General features: G+C 45.0%; 1 pseudogene; it reads left to right on the forward strand.

Moving 5' to 3' along the window:
* Positions 1–1,867: 1,867 nt before the first annotated feature.
* On the forward strand, positions 1,868–22,055 carry LOC147962134 (uncharacterized; annotated as a pseudogene).
* The last annotated feature ends 887 nt before the right edge of the window (positions 22,056–22,942 follow it).

A 22,942-nucleotide genomic window follows, 5' to 3' on the forward strand; every position in this document is an offset into this window, starting at 1 on the left:
AAAGTTATTCTTTCCAATCAATCCGTTGGGCTATTCCTATAAGTGTCACAAACAGCCCTAGAGTTCGTACTAGAATAACACCTTAAGACACAAATCAACCAAAACCCTAATGTCACCTAGATACTCCAATGTCACCTCAAGTATCCGTGGGTATGATTATACGATATGCATCACACAATCTCAGACTCATATATTCAACCAACACATAGAACCTCAAAGAGTGCCCCAAAGTTTCTACCGGAGAATCACGACGAAAACGTGTGCCAACCCCTAAGCATAGGTTCATGGGCGGAACCCGCAAGTTGATCACCAAAACATACATCAAGTGGATCAATAGAATACCCCATTGACACCACGGGTATCCCACGCAAGACATACATCAAGTGTTCTCAAATCTTTAAAGACTCAATCTGATAAGATTACTTCAAAGGGGAAACTCAATTCATTACAAGAGAGAAGAGGGGGAGAAAAAACATAAGATCCAACTATAATAGCAAAGCTCGCGATACATCGAGATCGTGCCAAATCAAGAACACGAGAGAGAGAGAGAGAGAGAGAGATCAAACACATAGCTACTGGTACATACCCTCAGCCCAGAGGGTCAACTACTCCCTCCTCATCATGGAGAGCACCGGGATGATGAAGATGGCCACCCGAGAAGGATTGCCCCCTCTGGCAGGGTGCCGGAACGGGTCTAGATTGGTTTTCGGTGGCTACAGAGGCTTGCGGCGGCGGAACTCCTGATCTAATCTCCGTTATGGAAGTTTTAGGTTACGGAGGTATATATGGGTGCAGGAGGTACATCGGTGGACCGAAGGGGGGGCCACTAGGCAGGGGGGCGCGCCCCAGGGGGTGGGCGCGCCCCTACCCTCGTGAGCTCCTCCTTCATCTTCTGACGTAGGGTCCAAGTCTATCTTGTAGGTTTCCTTCCAAAAATAACTTCTCCAGTTGATTTCGTTCCGTTTCGACTCCAATTGATATTCCTTTTCTTCGAAACACTGAAATAGGCAAAAAAAACAAATCTGGGCTGGGCCTCCGGTTAATAGGTTAGTCCCGAAAGTAATATAAAAGTGGATAATAAAGCCCAATATTGCCTAAAACAGTAGATAATATAGCATAGAGCAATCAAAAATTATAGATACGTTGGAGACGTATCAAGCATCCCCAACTTAATTCCTGCTCGTCCTCGAGTAGGTGAATGATAAAAAAGATAATTTTTGATGTGGAATGCTAGTTGTCATAATTTCAATGTAATTCTTCTTAATTGTGCACTACGGGAAATAGGAGATTTGCCGTCAGTACTGTTCTTTGCCGTCAGCATTTCGTCGGGCCAGACGGCAAAGACAAATTTTGCCGATAGCAACTGAAAGCAAAGAACAACTGACGGGAAATCCATACTTTGCCGTCTCTAAAAAAACACAGATGGCAAAGACTCTTTGCCGTCTGGGATTTGTTTTACAGAGAGCAAAGAGCTCTCTTTGCCGTCTGTAAACAAAATTGCATACGGCAAAGAGAAAACACAGCACGCGGATTGATCCCACGGATCGGTGACATGGCGTGATCTGGGCCGCCCGCACCCGCCTATGTCTCTCACCAGTCACCACGCGCACCCCAACCACCCATCCCATCTCTCTCTCTTATCCCCAAGGCCCCACCACGACCGACCGCATCTCTCCCTCGATCCCTCCTTCTTCCGCACAACCCCCACCCCTCACGACCGACCGCATCTCTCCCTCCCTTATCCCCTGCTCATCCAATTGCCGCCGGTCGATCCCGCACGTCGCCTGAGCCGTGGCCGGCGCGGGATCCTCCTCCACCTCCCCTGCTCGTCAACCCCCGCTGCTCGATCCCGCACATCGCCTGAGCCATGGCCGGCGCGGGATCCTCCTCCACCCCCCCTGCTCGTCAACCCCCGCTGCTCGACCTGGCCTCGCCGTCGCCTGAGCCAGAGGCCGCTGCGGGATCCTCTTCCTCCTCCCCGCTCGTGACCCGGCGCCTCCTCCTCCTTGCTTGCTCGTCAACTGTAGCTGGCCGGCCCTACCTCGCCGGTGTGAGATCCTCCTCCCCGCCTGCGACTCAGCGCCTCCTCCCCTGCTCGTCAATGGCCGCCGCCCTTCGATACGGCGGCGCGGTTGCCAAGAGCTCACCGGAGCTCCTCTGCAGCACAACCTCCCGCCTGGTCGACCCCGCCTCGCCGCTGCCTGAGCTGGAGGCCGCAAAGGGATCCTCCTCCTCCCCGTCCGTGACCCCACACCTCCTCCCGATCCAGGGGATCCATGGTGCCATGGTCAACTCCGCCCGAAGACCACCCTTCGCCTCCTTGAGCTCGACGCCTGCTCTCGGATCTCGACGCTGGCAAGGGCCAGTACGTCCGTTTTGTAGTAATTTTTTTGGTGCTGTTTCGTTCATTCGTTCATCCGTCACACCACGGCCAGTTCGTCCGTTTTGTAAATGAAGAACATCATATTGTGTAACTATACTGTGATCATGGATATATTGAAGGAAATATGCCCTAGAGGCAATAATAAAGTTATTATTTATTTCCTTATATCATGATAAATGTTTATTATTCATGCTAGAATTGTATTAACCGGAAACATAATACATGTGTGAATACATAGACAAACAGAGTGTCACTAGTATGCCTCTACTTGACTAGCTCGTTAATCGAAGATGGTTATGTTTCCTAACCATGAACAAAAGAGTTGCTATTTGATTAACGGGATCACATCATTAGAAGAATGATGTGATTTACATGACCCATTCCATTAGCTTAGCACCCGATCGTTTAGTATGTTGCTATTGCTTTCTTCATGACTTATACATGTTCCTATGACTATGAGGTTATGCAACTCCCGTTTGCCGGAGGAACACTTTGTGTGCTACCAAACATCACAACGTAACTGGGTGATTATAAAGGAGATCTATAGGTGTCTCCAAAGGTAAATGTTGGGTTGGCGTATTTCGAGATTAGGATTTGTCATTCCGATTGTCGGAGAGGTATCTCTGGGCCCTCTCGGTAATGCACATCACATAAGCCTTGCAAGCATTGCAACTAATGAGTTAGTTGCAAGATGATGTATTACGGAACGAGTAAAGAGACTTGCCGGTAACGAGATTGAACTAGGTATTGGATACCGACGATCGAATCTCGGGCAAGTAACATACCGATGACAAAGGGAACAACGTATGTTGTTATGCGGTCTAACCGATAAAGATCTTCGTAGAATATGTAGGAGCCAATATGGGCATCCAGGTCCCGCTATTGGTTATTGACCGGAGACATGTCTCGGTCATGTCTACATTGTTCTCGAACCCGTAGGGTCCGCACGCTTAAGGTTTCGATGACAGTTATATTATGAGTTTATACGTTTTGATGTACCAAAGGTTGTTCGGAGTCCCGAATGTGATCACGGACATGACGAGGAGTCTCAAAATGGTCGAGACATAAAGATTGATATATTGGAAGCCTATGTTTGGATATCGGAAGTGTTCCGGGTGAAATCGGGATTTTACCAGAGTACTGGGAGGTTACCGGAACCCCCCGGGAGCTATATGGGCCTTAGTGGGCCTTAGTGGAAAAGAGAAGAGGCAGCCTGAGATGGGCCGCGCGCCCCTCCCCTCCCTTGGTCCGAATAGGACAAGGAGAGGGGGCCGGCCCCCTTTCTCTTTTTCCCCCTCCGCGAATCCTATTCCAACTAGGATTGGGGGGGGAATCCTACTCCCGGAGGGAGTAGGACTCCTCGTGGTGCGCCTCTCCTAGGCCGGCCGCACCCCCCCTTGAGCCTTTATATACGGAGGCAGGGGCACCCCAGAGGAACACAAGTTGATCCACGTGATCATATTCTTAGACGTGTGCGGCGCCCCCTGCCACCATAGTCCTCGATAATATTGTAGCGGTGCTTAGGCGAAGCCCTGCGACAGTAGTACATCAAGATCGTCACCACGCCGTCGTGCTGACGGAACTCTTCCCCGACACTTTGCTGGATCGGAGTCCGAGGATCGTCATCGAGCTGAACGTGTGCTAAAACTCGGAGGTGCCATAGTTTTGGTGCTTGATCGGTCGGGCCGTGGAGACGTACTACTACATCAACCAAACACTTCCGGTGTCGATCTACAAGGGTACGTAGATCACACTCTCCCCTCTCGTTGCTATGCATCACCATGATCTTGCGTGTGCGTAGGAAATTTTTTGAAATTACTACGTTCCCCAATAGTGGCATCCAAGCCTAGGTTTTATGTGTTGATGTTATATGCACGAGTAGAACACAAGTGAGTTGTGGGCGATATAAGTCATACTGCTTACCAGCATGTCATACTTTGGTTCGGCGGTATTGTTGGATGAAGCGGCCCGGACCGACATTACGCGTACGCTTACACGAGACCAGTTCTCCCGACGTGCTTTGCACATAGGTGGCTTGCGGGTGTCAGTTTCTCCAACTTTAGTTGAACCGAGTGTGACTACGCCCGGTCCTTGCGAAGGTTAAAACAGCACCAACTTGACAAACTATCGTTGTGGTTTTGATGCGTAGGTAAGATTGGTTCTTGCTTAAGCCCGTAGCAGCCACGTAAAACTTGCAACAACAAAGTAGAGGACATCTAACTTGTTTTTGCAGGGCATGTTGTGATGTGATATGGTCAAAACGTGATGAGATATAAGTTGTTGTACGAGATGATCATGTTTTGTTGAAGTTATCAGCAACTGGCAAAATCCTTATGGTTGTCTCTCTATTGCATAAGATGAAAGCGTCCAATAATTGCTTTACTTTATCGCTATGCGATAGCAATAGTTGCAAGAGCAATTGTTGGCGAGACGACCACGTTACGACACATTGATATAGATCAAGATGATGGAGATCATGGTGTTATGCCGGTGATGATATAGATCATGACAGTACTTTGGAGATGGAGATCAAAGAAGCAAGATGATGATGGCCATATCATGTCACATATTTTGATTGCATATGATGTTTATCTTTTATACATCTTATTCTTGCTTAGTTTGACGGTAGCATTTTACGATGATCTCTCACTAATTATCAAGAAGTGTTCTCCCTGAGTATGCACCGTTGTGAAAGTTCTTCGGGCTGAGACACCACGTGATGATCGGGTGTGATAGGCTCTACGTTCAAATACAACGGGTGAAAAAACAGTTGCACACGTGGAATACTCAGGTTATACTTGACGAGCCAAGCATATACAGATATGGCCTCGGAACACGGAGACCGAAAGGTCGAGCGTGAATCATATAGTAGATATGATCAACATAGTGATGTTCACCAATGAAACTGCTCCATCTCACGTGATGATCGGACATGGTTTAGTTGATTTGGATCACGTGATCACTTAGAGGATTAGAGGGATGTCTATCTAAGTGGGAGTTCTTAAGTAATATGATTAATTGAACTTAAATTTATCATGAACTAAGTCCTGGTAGTATTTTGCAAATTATGTTGTAGATCAATAGCTCGCGTTGTTGCTTCCCTGTGTTTATTTTGATATGTTCCTAGAGAAAATTGTGTTGAAAGATGTTAGTAGCAATGATGCGGATTGGATCCGTGATCTGAGGTTTATCCTCATTGCTGCACAGAGGAATTATGTCCTTGATGCACCGCTAGGTGATAGACCTATTGCAGGAGCAGATGCTGACGTTATGAACGTTTGGTTAGCTAAATATGATGACTACTTGATAGTTTAGTGCACCATGCTTAATGGCTTAGAATCGGGACTTCAAAGACGTTTTGAACGTCATGGACCATATGAGATGTTCCAGGAGTTGAAGTTAATATTTCAAGCAAATACCCGAGTTGAGAGATATGAAGTCTCCAACAAGTTCTATAGCTAAAAGATGGAGGAGAATCGCTCAACTAGTGAGCATGTTCTCAGATTGACTGGGTACTACAATCGCTTGAATCAAGTGGGAGTTAATCTTCCAGATAATATAGTGATTGACAGAATTCTCTAGTCACCATCACCAAGTTAGTAGAACTTCGTGATGAACTATAGTATTCAAGGGATGACGAAAATGAATCCCAAGCTTTTCATGATGATGAAATCGATGAAGGTAGAAATCAAGAAAGAGCATCAAGTGTTGATGGTTGACAAGATCACTAGTTTCAAGAAAAAGGGCAAAGGAAAAAAAGGGGAACTTCAAGAAAAACAGCAAGCAAGTTGCTGCTCATGTGAAGAAGCCCAAGTCTGGTCCTAAGCCTGAGACTAAGTGCTTCTACTCCAAAGGGACTGGTCACTGGAAGCAGAACTACCCCAAGTGATTGGCGGATAAGAAGGATGGCAAAGTGAACAAAAGTATATTTGATATACATGTTATTGATGTGTACTTTACTAGTGTTTATAGCAACCCCTCAGTATTTGATACTGGATCAGTTGCTAAGAGTAGTAACTCGAAACAGGAGTTGCAGAATAAACAGAGACTAGTTAAGGGTGAAGTGACGATGTGTGTTGGAAGTAGTTCCAAGATTGATATGATCATCATCGCACACTCCCCTATACTTTCGGGATTAGTGTTGAACCTAAATAAGTGTTATTTGGTTTTTGCGTTGAGCATGAATATGATTTGTTCATGTTTATTGCAATACGGTTATTCATTAAAGTCAGAGAATAATTGTTGTTTTGTTTACATGAATAAAACCTTCGATGGTCATACACCCAATGAAACAAGTTCGTTGGATCTCGATCGTAGTGATACACATATTCATAATATTGAAACCAAAAGATGCAAAGTTAATAATGATAGTGCAACTTATTTGTGGCACTGCCGTTTAAGTCATATTGGTGTAAAGCGCATGAAGAAACTCCATGCTAATGGGCTTTTGGAATCACTTGATTATGAATCACTTGATGCTTGCGAACCATGCCTTATGGGCAAGATGACTAAAACGCCGTTCTTCGGAACAATGAAGCAAGCAACAGATTTGTTGGAAATCATACATACTGATGTATGTGGTCCGATGAATATTAAGGCTTGCAACAGGTATCATTATTTTCTGTTCTTCACAGATAATTTGAGCAGATATGAGTATATCTACTTGATGAAACATAAGTCTGAAACATTTGAAAAGTTCAAAGAATTTCAGAGTGAAGTGGAAAATCATCATAACAAGAAAATAAAGTTTCTGCGATCTGATCGTGGAGAAGAGTATTTGAGTTACGAGTTTGGTCTTCAGTTAAAACAATGTGAAATAGTTTCACTACTCACGCCACCTAGAACACCACAGTTTAATGGTGTGTCCGAACGTCATAACCGTACTTTATTAGATATAGTGCGATCTATGATGTCTCTTACCGATCTACCACTATCGTTTTGGGGTTATGCATTAGAGACAGTTGCATTCACGTTAAATAGGGCACCATCAAAATCCGTTGAGACGACGCCTTATGAACTATGGTTTGGCAAGAAACCAAAGTTGTCGTTTCTGAAAGTTTGGGGCTGCGATGCTTATGTGAAAAAGCTTCAACCTGATAAGCTCGAACCCAAATCGGAGAAATGTGTCTTCATAGGATATCCAAAGGAAACTATTGGATACACCTTCTATCACAGATCCGAAGGCAAGACTTTTGTTGCTAAATTCGGAAACTTTCTGGAGAAGGAGTTTCTCTCGAAAGATGTGAGTGGGAGGAAAGTAGAACTTGATGAGGTAACTGTACCTGCTCCCTTATTGGAAAGTAGTACATCACAGAAAACTGTTTCTGCGACACCTACACCAATTAGTGAGGAAGCTAATGATAATGATCATGAAACTTCAGGACAAGATACTACTGAACCTCGTAGATCAACCAGAGTGAGATCCGCGCCAGAGTGGTACGGTAATCCTGTTCTGGAAATCATGCTACTAGATCATGATGAACCTACGAACTATGAAGAAGCGATGGTGAGCCCAGATTCCACAAAATGGCTTGAAGCCATGAAATCTGAGGTGGGATCCATGTATGAGAACAAAGTGTGGACTTTGGTGGACTTGCCCGAGGATCGGCAAGCCATTGATAATAAATGGATCTTCAAGAGGAAGACGGACACGGATAGTAGTGTTACTATCTACAAAGCTAGAATTGTCGCAAATGGTTTTCGACAAGCTCAAGGTGTTGTCTACGATGAGAGTTTCTCACTCGTATCTATGCTTAAGTCTGTCCGAATCATGTTAGCAATTGCCGCATTTTATGAAATCTGGCAAATCGAAAAACAAAAACTGCATTCCTTAATGGATTTAGTAAAGAAGAGTTGTATGTGATGCAACAAGATGGTTTTGTCAATCCTAAAGGTGCTAACAAAATGTGCAAGCTCCAGCGATCCATCTATGGACTGGTGCAAGCCTCTCGGAGTTGGAATAAACGCTTTGATAGTGTGATCAAAGCATTTGGTTTTATACAGACTTTCGGAGAAGCCTGTATTTACAAGAAAGTGAGTGGGAGATCTGTAGCATTTCTGATATTATATGTGGATGACATATTACTGATTGGAAATGATATAGAATTTCTGGATAGCATAAAGGGATACTTGAATAAGAGTTTTTCAATGAAATACCTCGGTGAAGCTGCTTACATATTAAGCACTAAGATCTATAGAGATAGATCAAGACGCTTGATAAGTTTTTTTTCAATGAGTACATACCTTGACAAGATTTTGAAGTAGTTCAAAATGGAACAGTCAAAGGAAGAGTTCTTGCCTGTGTAACAAGGTGTGAAATTGAGTAAGACTCAAAGCCCGACCACGGCAGAAGATAGAAAGAGAATGAAAGTCATTCCCTATGCCTCAGCCATAGGTTCTATAAAGTATGCCATGCTATGTACCAGATCTATTGTATACCCTACACTAATTTTGGCAAGGGAGTACAATAATGATCTAGGAGTAGATTACTGGACAGCGGTCAAAATTATCCTTAGTGGAATAAGGATATATTTCTCGATTATGGAGGTGACAAAAAGGTTCGTCATAAAAAGTTACGTCGATGCAAGTTTTGACACAGATCTGGATGACTCTAAGTCTCGATCTAGATACATATTTAAAGTGGGAGAAATTAGCTAGAGTAGCTCCGTGCAGAGCATTGTAGACATAGAATTCGCAAAATACTTACGAATCTGTATGTGACAGACCCGTTGACTAAAATTATCTCACAAGCAAAACATGATCACACCTTAGTACTGTTTGGGTGTTAATCACATAAACGATGTGAACTAGATTACTGAATGTAGTAAACCCTTTGAGTATAGGTCACATGACAATGTGAACTATGGGTGTTAAACACATGGTGATCTGAACTATTAGTGTTGGATCACATGGTGATGTGAACTAGATTATTGACTCTAGTGCAAGTGGGAGACTGAAGGAAATATGCCCTAGAGGCAATAATAAAGTTATTATTTATTTCCTTATATCATGATAAATGTTTATTATTCATGCTAGAATTGTATTAACCGGAAACATAATACATGTGTGAATACATAGACAAACAGAGTGTCACTAGTATGCCTCTACTTGACTAGCTCGTTAATCGAAGATGGTTATGTTTCCTAACCATGAACAAAAGAGTTGCTATTTGATTAACCATCTGAGCGCTAAAGTTTCTATTTTTTACAGCATGATCAACAAGACTTTCCCCAAGTCTCCCCAAAGGTTCTACTTGGCACAAACACTAATTAAAAGCATAAAACCGCATCTAAACAGAGGCTAGATGAATTATTTATTACTAAACAGGAACAAAAAGCAAGGAACTAAAATAAAATTGGATTGCCTCCCAACAAGCGTTATCGTTTAACGCCCCTACCTAGGCATGATGATTTCAATGATGCTCACATAAAGGATAAGAATTGTAACATAAAGATAGCATCATGAAGAATATGACTAGCACATTTAAGCCTAACCCACTTCCTATGCATAGGGATTTTGTAAGCAAACAACTTGAGGGAACAAGAATCAAGTTGCATAGGAAGGTAAAACAAGCATAACTTCAAAACTTTAAGCACATAGAGAGGAAACTTGATATTATTGCAATTCCTACAAGCATATATTCCTCCCTCATAATAATTTTCAGTAGCATCATGAATGAATTCAACAATATAACCAGCACCTAAAGCATTCTTTTCATGATCTACAAGCATAGAAATTTTATTACTCTCCACATAAGCAAAATTCTTTTCATGAATAATAGTGAGAGCAAACTCAACAAAATAACTATCATGGGATTGAAAATTGAAATCTAGATGACAAGTTTCATTGTTATAATTATTCTTTAAAGCATACGTGTCATCACAATAATCATCATAGATAGGAGGCATGCTTTCATCATAATAAACATGCTCATCAAAATTTGGGGGACAAAAAATATCATCTTCATCAAACATAGCTTCCTCAAGCTTGTGGCTTTGCATATCATTAGCATCATGGATATTCAAGGAATTCATACTAACAACATTGCAATCATGTTCATCATTCAAATATTTAGTGCCAAACATTTTATAGATTTCTTCTTCTAGCACTTGAACACAATTATCCTTTCCATCATACTCAGGAAAGATATTAAAAAGGTGAAGCGTATGAGACAAGCTCAATTCCATTTTTTATAGTTTTCTTTTATAAACTAAACTAGTGATAAAACAAGAAACTAAAAGACTCGATTGCAAGATCTAAAGATATACCTTCAAGCACTCACCTCCCCGGCAACGGTGCCAGAAAAGAGCTTGATGTCTACTACACAACCTTCTTCTTGTAGACGTTGTTGGGCCTCCAAGTGCAGAGGTTTGTAGGACAGTAGCAAATTTCCCTTAAGTGGATGACCTAAGGTTTATCAATCCGTAGGAGGCGTAGGATGAAGATGGTCTCTCTCAAGCAACCCTGCAACCAAATAACAAAGAGTCTCTTGTGTCCCCAACACACCCAATACAATGGTAAATTGTATAGGTGCACTAGTTCGGCGAAGAGATGGTGATACAAGTGGTATATGGATAGTAGATAAATGTATTTGTAATCTGAAATTATAAAAACAGCAAGGTAACAAGTGATAAAAGTGAGCGTAAACGGTATTGCAATGATAGGAAATAGGGCCTAGAGTTCATACTTTCACTAGTGTAAGTTCCCTCAACAATACTAACATAATTGGATCATAAAACTATCCCTCAACATGCAACAAAGAGTCACTCCAAAGTCACTAATAGCGGAGAACGAACGAAGAGATTATGGTAGGGTAAGAAACCACCTCAAAGTTATTCTTTCCAATCAATCCATTGGGCTATTCTTGTAAGTGTCACAAACAGCCCTAGAGTTCATACTAGAATAACACCTTAAGACACAAATCAACCAAAACCCTAATGTCACCTAGATACTCCGTGGGTATGATTATATGACATGCATCACACAATCTCAGACTCATCTATTCAACCTACACATAGAACCTCAAAGAGTGCCCCAAAGTTTCTACCGGAGAATCACGACGAAAACGTGTGCCAACCCCTAAGCATAGGTTCATGGGCGGAACCCGCAAGTTGATCACCAAAACATACATCAAGTGGATCAATAGAATACCCCATTGTCACCACGGGTATCCAACGCAAGACATACATCAAGTGTTCTCAAATCTTTAAAGACTCAGTCCGATAAGATTACTTCAAAGGGGAAACTCAATTCATTACAAGAGAGAAGCGGGGGAGGAGAAACATAAGATCCAACTATAATAGCAAAGCTCGCGATACATCGAGATCGTGCCAAATCAAGAACACGAGAGAGAGAGAGAGAGATCAAACACATAGCTACTGGTACATACCCTCAGCCCCGAGGGTGAACTACTCCCTCCTCGTCATGGAGAGCACCAGGATGATGAAGATGGCCACCGGAGAAGGATTGCCCCCTCCGGCAGGGTGCCGGAACGGGTCTAGATGAAGGAAATATGCCCTAGAGGCAATAATAAAGTTATTATTTATTTCCTTATAATCATGATAAATGTTTATTATTCATGCTAGAATTGTATTAACCGGAAACATAATACATGTGTGAATACATAGACAAACAAAGTGTCACTAGTATGCCTCTACTAGACTAGCTCGTTAATCAAAGATGGTTATGTTTCCTGACCATGAACAATGAGTTGTTATTTGATTAACGAGGTCACATCATTAGTTGAATGATCTGATTGACATGACCCATTCCATTAGCTTAGCACCCGATCGTTTAGTATGTTGCTACTGCTTTCTTCATGACTTATACATGTTCCTATGACTATGAGATTATGCAACTCCCGTTTGCCGGAGGAACACTTTGGGTGCTACCAAACGTCACAACGTAACTGGGTGATTATAAAGGAGCATTACATGTGTCTCCAAAGGTAGATGTTGGGTTGGCGTATTTCGAGATTAGGATTTGTCACTCCGATTGTCGGAGAGGTATCTCTAGGCCCTCTCGGTAATACACATCACATAAGCCTGGCAAGCATTACAACTAATATGGTAGTTGTGAGATGATGTATTACGGAACGAGTAAAGAGACTTGCCGATAACGAGATTGAACTAGGTATTGGATACCGACGATCGAATCTCGGGCAAGTAACATACCGATGACAAAGGGAACAACGTATGTTGTTATGCGGTCTGACCGATAAAGTTCTTCGTAGAATATGTAGGAGCCAATATGGGCATCCAGGTCCCGGTATTGGTTATTGACCGGAGACATGTCTCGGTCATGTCTACATTGTTCTCGAACCCGTAGGGTCCGCACGCTTAAGGTTACGATGACAGTTATATTATGAGTTTATGCATTTTGATGTACCGAAGGTTGTTCGGAGTCCCGGATGTGATCATGGACATGACGAGGAGTCTCGAAATGGTCGAGACGTAAATATTGATATATTGGAAGCCTATGTTTGGATATCGGATGTGTTCCGGGTGAAATCGGGATTTTACCGGAATATCGGGAGGGTTACCGGAACCCCCCGGGAGCTATATGGGCCATAGTGGACCTTGGTGGAAAAGAGAAGAGGCTGCCCTAGATGGGCTGTGCGCCTCCCCCTTCCCCTAGTCCTATTAGGACTAGGAGAGGTGGCCGGCCCCCTCCTCCTCTTTTCCCCCTCCGCGAATCCTATTCCGACTAGGATTGGGGGGGGGGGGGAATCCTACTCCTAGAGGGAGTAGGACTCTCCTGCGCCCTCCTCCTTGGCCGGCCAGCCTCCTCCCCTCTACTCCTTTATATACGGAGGCAGGGGGCACCTCTAGACACACAAGTTGATCCACGTGATCTATTCCTTAGCCATGTGCGGTGCCCCCTGCCACCATATTCCTCGATAATACTGTAGCGGAGTTTAGGCGAAGCCCTGCTGCCGTAGTACATCAAGATCGTCACCACACTGTCATGCTGACGGAACTCTTCCCCGACACTTTGCTGGATCGGAGTCCGGGGATCGTCATCGAGCTGAACGTGTGCTCGAACTCGGAGGTGCCGTAGTTTCGGTGCTTGATCGGTTGGATCGTGAAGACGTACGACTACTTCCTCTACGTCGTGTCATCGCTTCCGCAGTCGGTCTGCGTTGGCTACGTAGACAACACTCTCCCCTCTTGTTGCTATGCATCACATGATCTTGCGTGTGCGTAGGAAATTTTTTGAAATTACTACGAAACCCAACAGTGGCATCCGAGCCTAGGTTATTTATGTTGATGTTATATGCACGAGTAGAACACAAGTGAGTTGTGGGCGATATAAGTCATACTGCCTACCAGCATGTCATACTTTGGTTCGGCGGTATTGTTGGACGAGACGACCCGGACCAACCTTACGCGTACGCTTACGCGAGACCGGTTCCCTCGACGTGCTTTGCACATAGATGGCTTGCGGGCGACTGTCTCTCCAACTTTAGTTGAACCAAGTATGGCTACGCCCGGTCCTTGCGAAGGTTAAAACGGAGTCTATTTGACAAACTATCGTTGTGGTTTTGATGCGTAGGTGAGATTGGTTCTTACTTAAGCCCGTAGCAGCCACGTAAAACTTGCAACAACAAAGTAGAGGACGTCTAACTTGTTTTTGCAGGGCATGTTGTGATGTGATATGGTCAAGACATGATGCTGAATTTTATTGTATGAGATGATCATGTTTTGTAACTGAGTTATCGGCAACTGGCAGGAGCCATATGGTTGTCGCTTTATTGTATGCAATGCAATCGCGATGTAATGCTTTACTTTATTACTAAGCGGTAGTGATAGTCGTGGAAGCATAAGATTAGCGAGACGACAACGATGCTACGATGGAGATCAAGGTGTCGCGCCGGTGACGATGGTGATCATGACGGTGCTTCGGAGATGGCCATATCATATCACTTAAATTGATTGCATGTGATGTTTATCTTTTTATGCATCTTATCTTGCTTTGATTGACGGTAGCATTATAAGATGATCTCTCACTAAATTATCGAGAAGTGTTCTCCCTGAGTATGCACCGTTGCCAAAGTTCGTCGTGCCCAGACACCGCGTGATGATCGGGTGTGATAAGCTCTACATCCATCTACAACGGGTGCAAGCCAGTTTTGCACACGCAGAATACTCAGGTTAAACTTGACGAGCCTAGCATATGCAGATATGGCCTCGGAACACGGAGACCGAAAGGTCGAGCGTGAATCATATAGTAGATATGATCAACATAACGATGTTCACCATTGAAAATTACTCCATCTCACATGATGATCCGTTATGGTTTAGTTGATTTGGATCACGTAATCACTTAGAAGATTAGAGGATGTCTATCTAAGTGGGAGTTCTTAAGTAATTTGATTAATTGAACTTAAACTTATCATGAACTTAGTACCTGATAGTATCTTGCTTGTTTATGTTGATTGTAGATAGATGGCTCGTGTTGTTGTTCCGTTGAATTTTAATGCGTTCCTTGAGAAAGCAAAGTTGAAAGATGATGGTAGCAATTACACGGACTGGGTCCGTAACTTGAGGATTATCCTCATTGCTGCTCAGAAGAATTACGTCCTAGAAGCACCGCTGGGTGCCAGGCCTGCTGCTGGAGCAACACCAGATGTTATGAACGTCTGGCAGAGCAAAGCTGATGACTACTCGATAGTTCAGTGTGCCATGCTTTACGGCCTAGAATCGGGACTTCAACGACGTTTTTAACGTCATGGAGCATATGAGATGTTCCAGGAGTTGAAGTTAATATTTCAAGCAAATGCCCGGATTGAGAGATATGAAGTCTCCAATAAGTTCTATAGCTGCAAGATGGAGGAGAACAGTTCTGTCAATGAGCATATACTCAAAATGTCTGGGTATAATAATCACTTGATTCAATTGGGAGTTAATCTTCCGGATGATTGCGTCATTGACAGAATTCTCCAATCACTGCCACCAAGCTACAAGAGCTTCGTGATGAACTATAATATGCAAGGGATGAACAAGACTATTCCCGAGCTCTTCGCAATGCTGAAAGCTGCGGAGGTAGAAATCAATAAGGAGCATCAAGTGTTGATGGTCAACAAGACCACTAGTTTCAAGAAAAAAAGGCAAAGGGAAGAAGAAGGGGAACTTCAAGAAGAACGGCAAGCAAGTTGCTGCTCAAGAGAAGAAACCCAAGTCTGGACCTAAGCCTGAAACTGAGTGCTTCTACTGCAAGCAGACTGGTCACTGGAAGCGGAACTGCCCCAAGTATTTGGCGGATAAGAAGGATGGCAAGGTGAACAAAGGTATATGTGATATACATGTTATTGATGTGTACCTTACTAGAGCTCGCAGTAGCACCTGGGTATTTGATACTGGTTCTGTTGCTAATATTTGCAACTCAAAACAGGGACTACGGAATAAGCGGGCACTGGCAAAGGACGAGGTGACGATGCGCGTGGGAAACGGTTCCAAAGTCGATGTGATCGCGGTCGGCACGCTACCTCTACATCTACCTTCGGGATTAATATTAGACCTAAATAATTGTTATTTGGTGCCAGCGTTGAGCATGAACATTATATCTGGATCTTGTTTAATGCGAGACGGTTATTCATTTAAATCAGAGAATAATGGTTGTTCTATTTATATGAATAATATCTTTTATGGTCATGCACCCTTGAAGAGTGGTCTATTTTTATTGAATCTCGATAGTAGTAATACACATATTCATAATGTTGAAGCCAAAAGATGCAGAGTTGATAATGAAAGTGCAACTTATTTGTGGCACTGTCGTTTAGGTCATATCGGTGTAAAGCGCATGAAGAAACTCCATACTGATGGACTTTTGGAACCACTTGATTATGAATCACTTGGTACTTGCGAACCGTGCCTCATGGGCAAGATGACTAAAACACCGTTCTCCGGTACTATGGAGAGAGCAACAGATTTGTTGGAAATCATACATACCGATGTATGTGGCCCGATGAATATGAGGCTCGTGGCGGATATCGTTATTTTCTCACATTCACAGATGATTTAAGCAGATATGGATATATCTACTTAATGAAACACAAGTCTGAAACATTTGAAAAGTTCAAAGAATTTCAGAGTGAAGTTGAAAATCATCGTAACAAGAAAATAAAGTTTCTACGATCTGATCGTGGAGGAGAATATTTGAGTTACGAGTTTGGTGTAGATTTGAAAATTTGTGGAATAGTTTCGCAACTCACGCCACCTGGAACACCACAGCGTAATGGTGTGTCCGAACGTCGTAATCGTACTTTACTGGATATGGTGCGATCTATGATGTCTCTTACTGATTTACCGCTATCGTTTTGGGGTTATGCTCTAGAGACGGTCGCATTCACGTTAAATAGGGCACCATCAAAATCCGTTGAGACGACGCCTTATGAACTGTGGTTTGGCAAGAAACCAAAGTTGTCGTTTCTTAATGTTTGGGGTTGTGAGGCTTATGTGAAAAAGCTTCAACCTGATAAGCTCGAACCCAAATCGGAGAAATGTGTCTTCATAGGATACCCAAAGGAGACTGTTGGGTACACCTTCTATCACAGATCCGAAGGCAAGACATTCGTTGCTAAGAATGGATCCTTTCTAGAGAAGGAGTTTCTCTCGAAAGAAGTGAGTGGGAGGAAAGTAGAACTTGATGAGGTAACTGTACCTGATCCCTTACTGGAAAGTAGTTCATAACAGAAAACTGTTTCAGTGACACCTATAGCAGTTAGTGAGGAAGCCAATGATAATGATCATGAAACTTCAGATCAAGATACTACTGAACCTCATAGATCAACCAGAGTAAGATCCGCACCAGAGTGGTACGGTAATCCTGTTCTGGAAGTCATGCTACTAGATCATGATGAACCTACGAACTATGAAGAAGCGATGGTGAGCCCAGATTCCGCAAAGTGGCTTGAAGCCATGAAATCTGAGATGGGATCCATGTATGAGAACAAAGTATGGACTTTGGTTGACTTGCCCGATGATCGGCAAGCAATTGAGAATAAATGGATCTTTAAGAAGAAGACTGACGCTGATGGTAATGTTACTGTCTACAAAGCTCGACTTGTCGCAAAAGGTTTTCGGCAAGTTCAAGGGATTGACTACGATGAGACCTTCTCACCCTTAGCGATGCTTAAGTCCATCCGAATCATGTTAGCAATTGCTGCATTTTATGATTATGAAATTTGGCAGATGGATGTCAAAACTGCATTCCTGAATGGATTTCTGGAAGAAGAGTTGTATATGATGCAACCGGAAGGTTTTGTCGATCCAAAGGGAGCTAACAAAGTATGCAAGCTCCAGTGATCCATTTATGGACTGGTGCAAGCCTCTCGGAGTTGGAATAAACGTTTTGATAGTGTGATCAAAGCATTTGGTTTTATACAGACTTTCGGAGAAGCCTGTATTTACAAGAAAGTGAGTGGGAGCTCTGTAGCATTTCTGATATTATATGTGGATGACATATTGCTGATTGGAAATGATATAGAATTTCTGGATAGCATAAAGGGATACTTGAATAAAAGTTTTTCAATGAAAGACCTCGGTGAAGCTGCTTACATATTAGGCATTAAGATCTATAGAGATAGATCAAGACGCTTAATTGGACTTTCACAAAGCACATACCTTGACAAAATTTTGAAGAAGTTCAAAATGGATCAAGCAAAGAAAGGGTTCTTGCCTGTGTTACAAGGTGTGAAGTTAAGTAAGACTCAATGCCCGACCACTGCAGAAGATAGAGAGAATATGAAAGATGTTCCCTGTGCATCAGCCATAGGATCTATCATGTATGCAATGCTGTGTACCAGACCTGATGTGTGCCTTGCTATAAGTTTAGCAGGGAGGTACCAAAGTAATCCAGGAGTGGATCACTGGACAGCGGTCAAGAACATCCTGAAATACCTGAAAAGGACTAAGGATATGTTTCTCGTATATGGAGGTGACAAAGAGCTCACCATAAAAGGTTACGTTGATGCAAGCTTTGACACTGATCCGGACGATTCTAAATCACAAACTGGATACGTGTTTACATTAAACGGTGGAGCTGTCAGTTGGTGCAGTTCTAAACAAAGCGTCGTAGCGGGATCTACATGTGAAGCGGAGTACATAGCTGCTTCGGAAGCAGCGAACGAAGGAGTCTGGATGAAGGAGTTCATATCCGATCTAGGTGTCATACCTAATGCATCGGGTCCAATGAAAATCTTTTGTGACAATACTGGTGCAATTGCCTTGGCAAAGGAATCCAGATTTCACAAAAGGACCAAATACATCAAGAGACGCTTCAACTCCATCCGGGATCTAGTCCAGGTGGGAGACATAGAGATTTGCAAGATACATACGGATCTGAATGTTGCAGACCCGTTGACTAAGCCTCTTCCATGAGAAAAACATGATCAGCACCAAGCCTCCATGGGTGTTAGAATCATTACAGTGTAATCTAGATTATTGACTCTAGTGCAAGTGGGAGACTGAAGGAAATATGCCCTAGAGGCAATAATAAAGTTATTATTTATTTCCTTATAATCATGATAAATGTTTATTATTCATGCTAGAATTGTATTAACCGGAAACATAATACATGTGTGAATACATAGACAAACAAAGTGTCACTAGTATGCCTCTACTAGACTAGCTCGTTAATCAAAGATGGTTATGTTTCCTGACCATGAACAATGAGTTGTTATTTGATTAACGAGGTCACATCATTAGTTGAATGATCTGATTGACATGAGCCATTCCATTAGCTTAGCACCCGATCGTTTAGTATGTTGCTACTGCTTTCTTCATGACTTATACATGTTCCTATGACTATGAGATTATGCAACTCCCGTTTGCCGGAGGAACACTTTGGGTGCTACCAAACGTCACAACGTAACTGGGTGATTATAAAGGAGCATTACATGTGTCTCCAAAGGTAGATGTTGGGTTGGCGTATTTCGAGATTAGGATTTGTCACTCCGATTGTCGGAGAGGTATCTCTGGGCCCTCTCGGTAATACACATCACATAAGCCTTGCAAGCATTACAACTAATATGGTAGTTGTGAGATGATGTATTACGGAACGAGTAAAGAGACTTGCCGATAACGAGATTGAACTAGGTATTGGATACCGACGATCGAATCTCGGGCAAGTAACATACCGATGACAAAGGGAACAACGTATGTTGTTATGCGGTCTGACCGATAAAGATCTTCGTAGAATATGTAGGAGCCAATATGGGCATCCAGGTCCCGCTATTGGTTATTGACCGGAGACATGTCTCGGTCATGTCTACATTGTTCTCGAACCCGTAGGGTCCGCACGCTTAAGGTTACGATGACAGTTATATTATGAGTTTATGCATTTTGATGTACCGAAAGTTGTTCGGAGTCCCGGATGTGATCATGGACATGACGAGGAGTCTCGAAATGGTCGAGACGTAAAGATTGATATATTGGAAGCCTATGTTTGGATATCGGATGTGTTCCGGGTGAAATCGGGATTTTACCGGAATACCGGGAGGGTTACCGGAACCCCCCGGGAGCTATATGGGCCATAGTGGGCCTTGGTGGAAAAGAGAAGAGGCTGCCCTAGATGGGCTGTGCGCCTCCCCCATCCCGTAGTCCTACTAGGACTAGGAGAGGTGGCCGGCCCCCTCCTCCTCTTTTCCCCCTCCGCGAATCCTATTCCGACTAGGATTGGGGGGGGGGGGGAATCCTACTCCTAGAGGGAGTAGGACTCTCCTGCGCCCTCCTCCTTGGCCGGCCAGCCTCCCCCCCTCTACTCCTTTATATACGGAGGCAGGGGGCACCTCTAGACACACAAGTTGATCCACGTGATCTATTCCTTAGCCGTGTGCGGTGCCCCCTGCCACCATATTCCTCGATAATACTGTAGCGGAGTTTAGGCGAAGCCCTGCTGCCGTAGTACATCAAGATCGTCACCACGCCGTCGTGCTGACGGAACTCTTCCCCGACACTTTGTTGGATCGGAGTCCGGGGATCGTCATCGAGCTGAACGTGTGCTCGAACTCGGAGGTGCCGTAGTTTCGGTGCTTGATCGGTTGGATCGTGAAGACGTACGACTACTTCCTCTACGTCGTGTCATCGCTTCCGCAGTCGGTCTACGTTGGGTACGTAGACAACACTCTCCCCTCTCGTTGCTATGCATCACATAATCTTGCATGTGCGTAGGAATATTTTTGAAATTACTACGAAACCCAACACTAGATTGGTTTTCGGTGGCTACGGAGGCTTGCGGCGGCGGAACTCCCGATCTAATCTCCGTTCTGGAAGTTTTAGGTTACGTAGGTATATATGGGTGCAGGAGGTATGTCGGTGGACCGAAGGGGGGGCCACAAGGCAGGGGGCGCGCCCCAGGGGGATGGGCGCGCCCGTACCCTCGTGAGCTCCTCCTTCATCTTCTGACGTAGGGTCCAAGTCTATCCGGTAGGTTTCCTTCCAAAATAACTTCTCCAGTTGATTTCATTCCGTTTCGACTCCGTTTGATATTCCTTTTCTTCGAAACACTGAAATAGGCAAAAAAACAGCAAATCTGAGCTGGGCCTCCGGTTAATAGGTTAGTCCCAAAAGTAATATAAAAGTGGATAATAAAGCCCAATATTGCCCAAAATAGTAGATAATATAGTATGGAGCAATCAAAAATTATAGATACATTGGAGACATATCAGCATCCTCATCGTTGTCGTGCACTTCTGGATGGAGGTGAACCCAAGGGCGCCGGTACAATCCATCTTGCACTTGAAGTAGTTGTCGAACTCCCGGATGGAATTCACAATCCTGAGGTAGAGCTTTCGGCTCATCCGATAACGGCGCTGAAATGTTTTCTCGCCGTGAAGTGGAGCATCGGCGAAGTAGTCGGAGTAGAGCATGCAGTAGCCTTCGAGACGATGCCGGTTCTTTGCTTTCACCCGCCCCGGCACCGAGCCACCTCGCCGTGGCTTTTCATTGCTCGCCAGCAGCTGGGCGAGGGCGGTGAGCACCATGAGATGCTCTTCTTCCTGGACGTCGGCCTCGGCTTCCTCCTCCAGCAGCGCAGTGAGCGCTTCCTCGTTATCCGAGTCCATCGTCGAGTCAGGCAAATCGCCGAACTCCTTGTGCCCGGTGGGCGTGTACCCGCCGCTAAACTGCCCCTCCACGGCCGGAAACGGCGGCCGGAAACGCCCAACTGTTGTTGGAGGGGCTGCCGTGGCGAAGCTCTACTATTTTTCCAGCGTGGAATGGCTATCTAGTGGTGAAAGGCGACGGGCGGCGCCGGGATATAGCTACTGGCGGCCGAGGGCGCGGGGGGTGGGAGGCGAGTCGGGGAAGAAAACCTTGACTTTTCCCCTGACGGCGTGGGTCAGCCGCGCTTTTCCCTTACGCCGGAGCCCCCAACTGCCCCCTAGTGCGCCGGGTTCGGCCTGTGACCGCCGGGCGGAAAAAGGGCCGAACCGGCGTTTTTCGGCGTCCTGGGGACACGACTGGGGCGTTTTTTTACGCCGGCGCCGAAAAAGTGACCTGGAGGGCCTATTGGGGGCGTGGCTGGAGATGCTCTTACATCTTCCTTGACTCTCCAGCCTAGCATTCTAATCAATGTGGTTACTTCCTTGGTGGAGGTGGTTGTTAGAGATATATTTGGGATACATGTATTTGGTAGTTTAGAATTTGTAATCTGTCTCCTACCTTATCTTTAAGAGAGGTGTCTTGCCCTCCAAGTCTTGTACTCAATATATATTCGCCCTCGAGGCTCAATAATACATCCGTCATATTCCGCAACAATTTCACCAATCCTCCTCTCTTCCTTATAACATGGTATCTATCACAAGTCAATTCTAAACCCTAGCCGCCGCCGCTTTCGCACCCGCGCGCCGCCCCTGGGGCGGTCGGCCTCCATAACCGTCGCCGGGGGCCACGCCGCCCGTACCTAGGGTTCGTTCGCTGGTCGTGTTGACCGGCTGCCCTAAAGAGTCTTTTCACCGAGCCTTGCTTCGGGGTTTTCTCTCTCCCGCCGGTCATCTTGATCGCACGGTTTTTTTTTTATTTTCCGATCTATTCTTGATCGGTTTGCGTCGCCCACCGTCGCCGTCGACCCCGAGCGCCTCTACTCCGACCCTGGCGCGACCAGCCGGCCTCTCCTCTGACCCCACAGCCACGCGCGCCGAGGCAGCCTGTCAGGGCCAGCCGCCGTCCCCGCGTCGGTCCGCCCGTCGCCCTGCGTCGGCCGTCACCGCCCTGCTCCGACCGGGACTCCTGCATCACCCCGATCCAGCGGCCTCGCGCCATGCTGTGGCCAATCATAGCCGCTATGCCGCCCGCCGCCGGCGGCTTCATCTCGGACTCCGCCGCCACTGCGCCTCCACCGAGCGGCGTCCCCGACCTCGCGCGCTATCGGATTGATCACCGGCCAGCCGCGATCCGCCTCATCTACGTCATGCGACCGACCTGGTCTGTCGGTTGCGCGCACCTCCGCAGGCCTCGTGAAGACCATCCCGAGTTTAGCGTGCGCCTCTACCGATCGAGCAATGGGTTGCCGCTGCGTCGCCCCGTCGAGCCGTAGCGCCGCCGCCCCGTGGTTCTTCTC

This window comes from Triticum urartu, chromosome 7A (genome assembly GCF_056163025.1).
Source record: "Triticum urartu cultivar PI428250 chromosome 7A, HENAU_Tu73, whole genome shotgun sequence".
NCBI classification, from domain to species: domain Eukaryota; kingdom Viridiplantae; phylum Streptophyta; class Magnoliopsida; order Poales; family Poaceae; genus Triticum; species Triticum urartu.